General features: G+C 37.3%; 1 long non-coding RNA gene across 2 annotated transcripts in view; it reads right to left on the bottom strand.

The window, feature by feature from the left end:
* Nucleotides 1-4,536: 4,536 nt before the first annotated feature.
* Nucleotides 4,537-12,195, bottom strand: part of LOC141377681 (uncharacterized) — an 18,216-nt gene continuing 10,557 nt past the window's right edge. Inside the window, exons 2-5 of one of the 2 annotated variants that reach the window (XR_015507169.1) lie at nucleotides 11,138-11,225; nucleotides 5,538-5,639; nucleotides 4,942-5,336; nucleotides 4,537-4,828 (exon numbers count right to left, since the gene is read on the bottom strand). This is a non-coding gene — a long non-coding RNA (uncharacterized LOC141377681). Of the gene's footprint in view, nucleotides 4,829-4,941; nucleotides 5,337-5,537; nucleotides 5,640-11,137; nucleotides 11,250-12,195 lie in introns of those variants that run through there. The other variant, XR_015507168.1, reaches the window with a different exon arrangement.

Raw genomic sequence — 12,195 nt, 5'->3', positions numbered from 1 at the left:
CCGATTTCTTAACACCTAAACACGAAACATTCTTTGTCAAACAGAAGGTGTAAGATCTGAAGATTTTGTTACCTTTCAAAAATGGAGAAAGCAGTTGTTTCACTGAATGACTCGTATATAATGTATCTAGTAATGAACATGTATAGTATTTTAGTATTTTCGTCTGGGAGTTCAGAGTAAAAACCCTTAATGTTTGCAGAGGTGTGTAAATGTTTGTAAGTTCCTCGTGAAGGTGTTGGTGTGTGTGATTTTGGGCCCCTGATAAGGGTCTGAATGTGTCTCGCTCTGACCTCTCCCGACCCTTGCTGACCTCTGCTGACCCTGTGGCTGTGCGGGAGTTTTATCTGACCACAACAGTGTGTCTGAAATCCTCAGCGATTTCTCTTGCTACTGTATGAAATCCTGCTTAGATGTGGTGATGTCCTGCACAATGAGCAGGTAAAGTGAGAGGCTAAACATTTCCTGGAGAAAAAGCACAAGTCTGATAACTTCTCTACAAGCTGCATCCATGCAGTGGCGTAGCGGACGGGCCCGCAGGAAACTTTTTATTCTTTGATAAAAGTTCACACGTCTGTGTTCTCTGAACACTTCTCAAGCGGTGGACTACTTCATTCTGATTGCTTGCCGCCAATGTTGCCAACTTAGCGACTTTGTCACTAGATTTAGCGACTTTTCAGACCCCCCTAGTGACTTTTTTATGTGTTATTGGAGATTTTTTTAGACTGTCATTTTTCCATACTGTACCGTCCCTACTCTTCTCAACGAGCTGCGTGTGATGCTGCCGACCCCTCCCCCGCCTCACAGCACTGACAGGCGGCCCAGTCAGTCCTCAACAGCCGCCTCTCCCACCTGCAGCCCGAGAGCAGATCACCCCTCTGCGTACCGACGACAAATGATTTAGCACAGGAAGTGTGAAGGTATTTCCCTTGTACAGTCAAACCGATCTACTTCTACTTTATTTTAACAATTTATTTGGACCGTTTATTCTTTTCTTGTTCAAAATCACAGATATTTTAGTGACAGTTTCTGAACTTGTCTGAGTTTATTTCATATGAGAGATTACTGCACATTCACTAACGTTACAGATCTATAATGATATACTGTATTCAAACAGCAATAAATGTAGTTAAATAAACATGCTTATATAAAGTGTAGTGCAATTATAAATACCCCTTTATTAACCATAGGCTGTTAAACAGAAACGGTAGAACGTTATGACGTCAGTGATATGCAAATTGACGTATGACGTATCCCCCCCCCTTCATCAGGGGGCCCCGTCAGCGATCCCTGCAGGGGGACCTCCGCATTTTGCGCTACGCCACTGCATCCATGCAGTCATGTAATACAATTCTGTCTTGATTTTTCCAAAAATAAATAAATAATATTAATAATAATATTACATTATTATTATTATTAGTAGTAGTAGTAGTGGTGGTAGCAATAGTGGTAGTAGTAGTATTTATATTTTATTGTGTTCAGGCCTTTGTTTGTTTGTTTAAAAATTAAATTATTATTATTATTATTATAATTATTAGTATTATTATTATATTAAAGATTGAGGGATTGAAAGTAAACTATTTAATCAATAAAAAAATCTTGTGTTGTAAGCTGTAGCATGAGATAACATTGTTATAATTATCAAATGTGAACTTTTATTTTCCAGTGAATTTAATTACAACTGTGAACTACAGTATTGCAGTATCTACTTATTTCTAGTGAAAAATAGTTTGCTTTAAAATTACAGTTAAAACTTTAAACATTAGTTTAACTTTGCTTCACAACAGTAATGATAATACAATAATAACTGACCAAGCCGGGGCTCGAACCAGCGACCTTCTTGCTGTCAGGCGATCATGCTACCCACCAGACAACAAGATAAATTAAACATTACGTTTAACAAATATAGTTAGAATAGATCCAGCGGGAGATCCTTGATGAGCAGTCCGACGTACACAGCTCTCATCTGGGTAGTTATGCTGCAGTGAATGCCGGAGTGTGTGTGTGTGTGGTCATGTGATGTGCGTTTTTAGCAGTGTAGTGTGGATGGAGAGCTGTTCACAAACGCTAGGTAAAACCCCAGTGTGTGGACGCGAATCGCTTTGATTCTAAAACGCCGTTTTAAAACTAAAACGTATTAGTGTAAACGGGGCTTATGTTTATATCAAGCGGCAACCTCCCGCTCTCTCTCAGGAAGCCAATACGGAAGTAACTAAAACTGCAATTCATCCGAAATTCCACAAGTCCTGGCCGCTCCTGGCTCCAAAACAGAGCAAATTTCATTTGAGCCCACTGTTAGAATGGCCAACTTTACAGCAGAAAAAAAAGTGTTTACAGCCTGGTACAAAAAAAGATTTTGGTTAATACAGCTAATATTACCCTTCATGACAACTGTGAGGGGGGTGAATTTTTTTATAACTCATCCGTTTCCTTTATATTAGGCTATATTAAGTTTGCATAATTAAGGGCGTGGCCACTTGAGTGACAGCTAGGTCTCGTTGGTCGCCGTCACGTCACCTCAGCTGAATCCTGCAGATTAGCCACTGAACTCGGCATATTTATCATATTTCTGTGCTGTTTTATGTGGCTTTACACAGTCAACTGCCTTTTGGACTTGTTTCCTACAATTATTTGATGGAATGTCATGCTGAGTGCACGTTATTGTGCTCACAAACCATTCACGTGGCCTCTGTTTCCCATGTGAGTAAAGTTATATACTTATATACCATCTCTATACATGTATTTGTTTTATTTAAGATCATTTATCGTTTATATTTAGAGCTGTAATGCACTCCAGAATCTGTCAGATTGATTAGCTGTAGGCTCTAGAACAGTCCTCTGAAGCGTTGTCATACAGTGTTATGCTGGATTTCATTAATAGTCTTACATTAACTAATACAGACTATTTCTGAAGAGTTTGGAAGTAATTCGCGTTTTCCTCCTGTTGAGAAACGTCATAAGAACAATGTTTAGTGGCTCAATGTGTTACAGCAGTGTTTTTAAAAGACTAAACACTTTATTGATATAGTGTACAACCAAGCACAAGTGGTCAGAACACAAACGAGTCACAAGTGATAAAGTATTAAGCGTTCTCCCAAAGTAAACCAGGTGTCTGAACCAGGTCCAAGCAAAATGCAGCATGCGTCTGTAGCTCCGCTCACTCTCCGCCTCTTTGCCCATGTTTGGTATCCTGCCGTGGGTGTGATGTGTGGGTGGGACGCGCAAACAAAATGGCGACCGTTGGCCGCGCCTTAACTTTTATGATTTTGACTGTAATGTAAAAACGTAAAGCTGCTTTTGTTATTATTAATAATAATAATAATAATAATAATAATAGTTCCTCACATTTATATAGCACTTTCTAGACACTCAAAGCGCTTTAAATATTTTTGTACTTACACATTTCATCCACCTGGATCATATGACAGCAGCCACATTGCTCCAGACTGCACACCACACACCAGCTGATTAGTGGAAAGGACACAGAGTGATGAAGCCAATTATGATATGGGGATGGTTGGGAGGCCATGATTGAAAGAGACCAGTGGGCAGATTTAGCCAAAATGCCAGGGTTAAACCCCTACTCTTTTTCAAAGGACATCCTGGGATTTATAACGACCACAGAGAATCAGGACCTCGGTTTAACGTGTCATCCAAGTCCCCGTCACTATACTGGGGCATTAGAACCCACACAGACCACAGGTTGGGCGCACCCTGCTCACTAACACCACTTCCGGCAGCAACCTAGCTTTCCCATGTGGTCTCTCATCCAGGTACTGACCGGGCGCAGCCCTGCGTAGCTTCAGTGGGTGACCATGTGAGTTGCAGAGAGCTCGCTGCCGAATTATTGTGAAAAGCGCTACAAATACAACTGGATTAAATTGAATGTTATTGTAACCTTATTGTGAAGTGTGACTGAAAAAGATATTGTAAAAATACTGGTTACTAGTTGCTGGACTTCCATAGTGAGAAAAATATTTGCTATGGAAGTGAACGTGTGTCAGCTATACCAGCATTCTTCAAAATATCTTCTTTTGTGTTCAACAGAAAAAAGAAACTAAAGTAGGATTTAAACAAGTTAATGGTTGAGTAAATGTACTTGAACTTCCTGTACTTCAGCAACTTCACTGGCTTCCTGTTAAGTCACGTATTGATTTTAAGACTCTGATTTTAACATGCTAAGCAGTGCATGGGCTAGCACCTGACTGCATTTGTGACCTGGTAACTTTGCCACTCCCACCCGCAGTCTTCGTTCTTCATCTGCAATTTTGCTGTATCAGCCACGCTGATCGTGGTGGTCGTGGTCGTGCGGTGGTCGTGCTTTTTCGTACAGTGCGCCTAAGTTATGGAATGGCCTACCCATCAGCATCAGGAATGATGTTTCTCTGGAATGTTTTAAGAAACTTCTCAAGACTCACCTTTTTATCATTGCTTTTAACTTAGATTGATTTTTTTTTTTTTTTGTTATTTTATCATCCAATTGTATTAAATTGTTCATATTTTATTGTGGTCTTTTTTTTTTTTACTATTTTTATTGTTCAGCTTTGTTTGCCTTGAATGCCTGTTAGTGCTTTGGGACTGTGAAAAGAGCATTATGAATAAAATGTATAATTATTATTATTATTAAATGCAGAGTTTGAATTTTTGGGTGTACTATCCCTTTAAAAAAAATCATTTACAAGTATTTTGAATGGTTACTTCATTAAAAAGGACGGCTATTTCCCTTTAGCAAATGGTTGAGTAAATGAAATTGTAGAATTTCGGGTGAACTATCCCTTTAAAAAAAATCATTTACAAGTATTTTGAATGGTTACTTCATTAAAAAGGATGGCTATTTCCCTTTAGCAAATGGTTTAGTAAATGAAATTGTAGAATTTCGGGTGAACTATCCCTGTAAAAAAATCATTTACAAGTATTTTGAATGGTTACTTCTTTAAAAAGTACGGCTATTTCCCCTTAGCGAATGGTTGAGTAAATGAAAGCAAAATTGTAGAATTTCGGGTGAACTATCCCTTTAAAAAATCATTTAGTAGTATTTTGAATTGCTACTTTATTATATAGGGCAACAAGGTGGCTCAGTGGTTAGCAGTCGCCTCACAAGTTCAGGTTCGAGTCCCTGCTGGGTCAGTTGACACTGTGGAGTTTGCATGTTCCTCAGGGTGCTCCAGCACAGTCCAAAGACATGTGGGATGAATTGAAAAAAACTAAATTGGTCGTGGTGTACAGTATGTGTATGAATACGTGTGTATGGATGTTTCCCAGTTCTGGGTTGCAGCTGGAAGGGCAGCCGTTGTGTAAAACATATGCTGGTGAGACGGTTCATTCTGCTCTGGCGACCCCTGATGAAGAAATGAACGATGAAGCGAATGAATGTACTTAGTTAAATCCTACAGTTATTTACCTTTAACAAAAGGAAGCAAATGAGTGAGTAAATAAAGGCAGAAATTTTCATTTTCTGAGTGAACTATCCCTTTTAAAAAATCCTTTAGAAATATTTGGGATTGTTACTTCACGGTACACTTTAGCAAATAGAAGCTTACTATGAAAGTGTTCCCGCAGCTCCACTATCAGGTGTTGTTCCTGCTGCTGTTCTCCTCTGTTCCCTGCAGGCAGGCTTTTGTCTTGGTTGTCAGCATCAAAACCTTCACAACAGAGAACAGGAGGAGGAAGAGCAAACATGAGCCTTTCAGATTGACTCTAGTACTAATATTGACCAGCTCGCTTCAGAAAACACAGGCGCGCGCGACTCCGCCACAGTAATGAAAGCCCCACAAAGACCATCGACATGGTTTATCAGCAACCTGAATTAGCGGCGTCTGTTCACCTTGATTGCAAGTGTTCATGTTTCACTTACACACACACACACACGCACACGCCACTGCACATGCAATCAGCCAGAAAATGGCACAAATAAAAGTTCAAGTTCGTGTGCTCAGTGGGTCTGAGTTCAATACTGAAAGACTCACAGAAATAAATAAAATAAAATAAAATATAAGATTGAAGGTGAAGGTTGACTTACCTGGTTAAATAAAGGTTATTATTAAAGATAAAGCTGAAGTTGGTGAGATCATAAATTACGTCATTTTAGACATTTAGACAATTATCTTGTTTATATGTAATCTGATTTATTTATTTTATTTAAATGTACATTTTTGGTAGGCTTTCATTTTAGTAGATCGTCATATATTAGCATTATTATTATTATTAATAATAATAATAATAATAATAATAATAATAAAAATACTTTTTATTAAAAAAAATTCTATGTATTCATTTTATTTTACCTCTCTCTAATAATCTTACAGTTCTCTATTATAAGTCTTGAGTATCTGGATTTATGTTAACATTTCTTGTAATGTTCAGTTACTTTTAATTATTAATAACAATAAAAAAATCATAAGAGGCTGCATTATCTCAATCACTATTCAAGTCTAATCGATTTCATGAGTGATTCATGTCTGTATGGTGGCAAAGTGGGTGGCACAATCACCTCACAGCAAGGAAGTCGCTAGTTCAAGCACCGTCTGGGTCAGTTGGCATTTCTGTGTGGAGTTTGCATGTTCTCCCTGTCTTCGCGTGGGTTTCCTCCGGGTGCTCCGGTTTCCCCCCACAAATCCAAAAAACATGTGCTGTAGGTGAATTGGGTTAGCTAAATTGTCTGTAGTCTATGGGTGTGAATGAGTGTTTATGGATGTTTCCCAGTGATGGGATGCAGCTGGAAGGGCATCCGCTGCATAAAACATATGCTGGATAAGTCAAAGGTTCATTCCGCTGTGGCGACCCTAGATTAATAATGGGACTAAGCTGGAAAGAAAATGAATAAATTAATAAATACACACACACACACACACACACACACATTTGTTTTTGTGAAAAGTGGGGACATTACATAGGTTTCCATTCATTTTATACTGTCCAAACCGTATATTATATTGCCCCCACACCTCACCCCTAAACCCAACCATCACAGGAGACTGTGTGCAGCTTTACTCTCTGATTAAACTCATTCTGTAGAATTTATAAGCATTTTTAGGACGTCACCAATGTCCTCATATTTCACCCCCTTTTTGTAATACCTGTGTCATACCCATGTCATTAGACAGATTTGTGTCCTGATTTGTCACAAAAACACATATACACACACACACTCTACCTGACGAAAGTCTTGTCGCCTATCCAAGTTCTAAGATCAACAAATAATAACTAGACTTCAAGCTGATTATTTGGTATCAGAAGTGGCTAAAATGAAAGACAAAGGCCTCTAGATTACGCTTATTTTACCAAAAAAACAGGAGTGTTGGCAGGTGTGATTCAGAATATACAGCAAACCTTTAATGTGTTCCTCATGATTTTTTGTTTAGTTTTTTTTATTCCATCTTTGGATTTTTATTACGTAAAGGACAAGGACGCAAGCCTCATTTTTAAAACCGCGTTCTCCAATCCCTCAGGTGGCACCAAAAACCCTCATTCATCTATAAGCGATGTCACCACATGGGCTCAGGACTACTTTTGTCAAGTACCACAATACGTAGTTACACCCACAAATGCCAGTTAAAACTGTACTGTGCCAAACGGAAGCCCTATGTTAACAGTGTCCAGTTGACTTCTCTAGGCTCTGAGGCATCTGGGATGGACCATCACACAGTGGAAACGTGTACTGTGGTCAGATAAGTTAGTATTTCAGGTATTTTTTTGGGAGAAATGGATGCTCCCGACCAAAGAAGAAAAGGATTGTTACCAGAAACAAGTTCAAAAGCAAGGCTCTGTCATGGTATGAGGTTGTGTCAGTGCCCTTGGCAAAGGTGACCCAGACTTCTGTGAAGGCACCATTAATGCTGAAAAGTACATCAAGATTTTGGCGCACAATATGCTGCCTTCTTTTCCAGGGACACCCATGCATATTTCAACAAGACAATACAAAACCACAGCACACACACATTACAGGTCCTGGCTGCGGAGGAAGAGAATACAGGTACTTGATTTGCCTGAAGTCCTGCCCGGACTCCAACAGAGAATGTGTGGTGCATTTTGAAGAGCAAAATGTGACATTATAGACCCCCATACTAATGCCCACCTTGTTTGCAGGAATAATAGGGCAAAATTGCACCTGAAACACTTCATCACCTGCTGTCTTCAGACCCTAAATGTATTTTAAGTGTTGTGAAAAGAAATGACAACATTCAAAGATGCTTTACTGGGCCAGCTTTTTGAAATGTGTTGCAAGAATCAAAACTGGAGTGTGTTTATTTTGAAAAAAGAAAAAGAAAAAAGAAAATAATGAGTAACACAATAAATAATGTTAATTGATTTTATCTGCAACAAAATTGAAGAAATACTTTATTTTATTATTTGTGTTTTCCATACTGTCCCAACTTTTTCTGATATAGGGAAGGAATATATTTTAATATTTTTTTAACAAATAAAATATATATTTTTAATTATAATAGTAGTAATAATAATAATAATAATAATAATAATAATAATACACATACTTGCATACGTACAGAGTAAATTAATTAAAAAATAATAAAGAACTTTTTGACCATTTTTGTACATTTTAAAATATATTTGCAAACATATTTGAAACTCATTTTATTTTCCATATAGGACAGACATTGCTAAATGTGAAGTTTTATGCTTCTTAGCAATGTTATGAAACTTCTAACCTTAGGTATGAGTATAATAATAGAGATGATTGCCATAGCGAACACTAGAAGTAGTCTGTGAGGAGAGATTCTGGTTTAGTGGAGCTGGAGGGAGGAACTGCACACATTTGTCCAGGTTAAAACCTCAGGGAGCCTCTAAGCTACGAGCAAGCTGTTCCTCTCTCTCAAACTGTTATCATGCTGCTGATAGGCTTTTAAGAAATGATAGCTCTTCCTGCACTTAAAATGGAAGTTGCTTTATTACCTCCTGAATAAATGAATGAATAAATAGGTAGTCAAAAGAACAAATTAAGAACGCGCTCCTGGGGTATGAAAGGAATGTTTATCTGTTGAGATATGGCGTTTGAGTTTGCACATGTTTTTCTTTTTGCAGACACTTGAAGGCTTACTTATAAGCCACTATTATTACATGGTTATTCAACACATTTTCAAATAGAAAAAAAAATAGTTCATAACTCTTATGAGTTGAAACACAATTATTTTTTTTATGGGACAACTAAATGATGACGCTCTCTGGCTCACACTACTTTATTTATGTACAAAATTGTACACTTTCATCACCCGTTTGCTAATACATTTTACTAAACTGCCATAGGCATTAGTGAATGAGTGAGCAGTTTCGAACACAGCTAGAGTCGTTCAACAGTTAGTAACATCAACATAAAGCACCCTGAAAACGGTGTATATTCGATTGAAGGAATCGTACACCCAAACCTAAAAATTCTGTCACTAATTATTCACCCCACATTACCTATCCTAGCTAGAAATTTTTAGTTCTTTACATGTTCTGAGAATATTACCAAGCAATGTTGCATTACTGTTTTCGGCGGGTAGTTTTGTTTTAGTTCCTAGAACATGCTCTTAAAAGATAAAATGAATATAAATAAAGATGTAAAAAATATTAATAAAAATAAATAATGATGTTCTCTAGAAACATTCTAATCACATTTGCTGGTAACAATTTAAGAACATTAAATTCTAATATTCTTGTTACATTATTAGTGGGTAGTTTTCTTTAAGTTCCGAGAATGTTCTCTTTAAAGGTAGGAAAACATTCTCTAAAACATTCTAAAAACGTTTCGAAGTAACATTGCTACAACATTATACACTAGCGTTTGAATGTATTGTTTTGTTTTCCCCAGAACATTCTCTTAAAAGATGACTAAGCATTCTCTAAAACATTGTAACCACGTTTGGAGGTAACTTTGTTAGAACCTTATTAGGGCTAGTTTTAGTTTAGTACACAGATTGTTCTTTTAAAAGAAAGTCTTTTCGGATGAGACGTTAAACCGAGGTCCTGACTCTCTGTGGTCATTAAAAATCCCATGGCACTTCTCGCGAAAGAGCAGGGGTGTAACCCCGGTGTCCTGGCCAAAGTCCCTCTATCGGCCCTTACGATCATGGCCTCCCAATCATCCCCTTCCACTGAATTGGCTCTATCACTGTCTCTCCTCTCCACCAATAGCTGGTGTGTGGTGAGCGCACTGGCGTCGTTGTCCTGTGGCAGCCGTCGCATCATCCAAGTGGATGCTGCACACTGGTGGTGGTGTGGAGAGACCCCCCCACATGATTGTGAAGCGCTTTGGGTGTATGGCCATACACAATAAATGCGCTATATAAATACACATTACATTACATTACAAAATATACATTACATTACATTACATTACAAAAGATTGGTAAACATACTCTAAAACATTCTAAACCTGTTTAGTGGTAACATTGTTGAAACATTATATTTTAACATAATTACAACATTTTAGGGTATTGTTTTATTTTACTACACTCTCTTAAAAGACAGGTAAATGTTCTCTTAAACGGGATTAAAATGTTTAATGATACCATTGTTAAAATATTAGGCTCTAACACTTTTAGCAGGTATTTTGTTCTAGTTTCCAGAAAGTATTCTTTAAAGTCAGGACAATATTCTCTAAATATTTTACATGATTGTTAATAACATTGTTTGCTTTCTTTTTTGTTTCCAAAATATACAGTAATGATATGAAAGACACAAAACACTCTCTATAACTACCTAAAATGTTTAATTTTACTGTACCAATGTGAAAAAGAGAGTTTTTCTAAGAGAACATTGTTAAATCTGGTCTCTTAACAACATTTTCAAAATATAGCTAGAATGTTCTTGATCATTGTTTTGGGGAATTTTTTTATTTTTATTTTTTTTAATATGCATTGGATATTACATTAAAATGTTTTCTTTAAAACATTGACACAACCTTAGGGAATGTTAGCCAAAGTTGAGAAAACGTTTCCTTCTAGCTGGGATGTTTCCATTCAACAATTCTTATGCACATTTTGCAACATTTAGGCTCATTCTGAAAATGTAGCCTTATATATATTTCTGGAGATCGCAAACTACGTTGCCAGAGTTACGAAAGGCTGCATTTAGTCTTTAAAACAAACGCTGAAGGGTGGTATGAAGCATTAGTTTTCTCCCTTATCAGTTGACCATATACCTCCATGTGGATGGCTTTCCCGCTGTTACCAGTTTGTCCAGTGACTCGCTGCATACGTCGGCGGACTTGAGATGCAGAACAGAGTTGACTGCGATGATGGGGTTCCAGTCCAGCGAAGAACAGTTCCAGAAAGCAGGTAAAACAAAAAAGAAAATAAACACATCAATAACAGGGTGAGAATGTGGTACAATCTAAAAACAATATAATAAAATTCAGTCTGCCGCGGGGCTTTTCTTTTTCTGGATTGCTTTTTAAAACACTATTGGTTGGGTTTCATGAATAAGGAGAGTGGGTCAGTGGATCGGTCAGTCAGTCAGTCGACAGTGGCCTCTGGTGGATTTACACGAGAAAAGCAGCACGAATGGCACTCGCAAGAGAAATTTTAGACCTGAAAAAACAAACGCAGTGGCCTCTGGTGGATTCGCAAAAACAAAAACTGCAAAAAACATAGCTCCTGCGACGTATTTGGCACTCTACAGAAATCTATACTGGGGGTACATTATCAGAATAAGCCGGTGTTGGCATTTTGGAATATTGTATAAAAAATAATGCTTAATGGAAATGGCAAGATTCGCATAAATTTGGAAAATGTGCATAAATAAAACGTATGCACATAACGGAGTAGGATAAACACACAAAAAAATGTGTATTAACTACGATGAAAACCAAATAAATTCCATGTACCATCAAAAAAGGTATCAAAAAACAAAATGGGTGTGTTAAGACAGTATAAAGGGACAAACCAGTAGACTAAAATATCTAAAATGTTTTTTTGTCATCCTAAAAAATAAATTCCTTAATCAAAGTGGTTTAGTATTATTACTGTCTTAAGCGTCTATGCTCCAAAAAGCACCTCACGTCTCCAGAAGTCGTTCCACGTTTATTGTGTTTATTGCATCTTTTGAGGCGCAAGTAGTATAGAAAAAATGCCCACTGTGGCTTCTTCTATTCATTAAATCTAAATCTATAAAACTATTAACCTATTTAAATCTATTAACTATTAATTCCATTTTCTTTTTGATATTTTGATATTTCTTTTTGATATTTGAAAATATTTA

The sequence above is a fragment of the Danio rerio genome, chromosome 14, assembly GCF_052040795.2.
Source record: "Danio rerio strain M-AB ecotype USA chromosome 14, GRCz13ab, whole genome shotgun sequence".
NCBI lineage: Eukaryota > Metazoa > Chordata > Actinopteri > Cypriniformes > Danionidae > Danio > Danio rerio.
The sequence above is the reverse complement of the archived record's forward strand: the minus strand, read 5'-3'. Positions and strand labels throughout refer to the sequence as shown.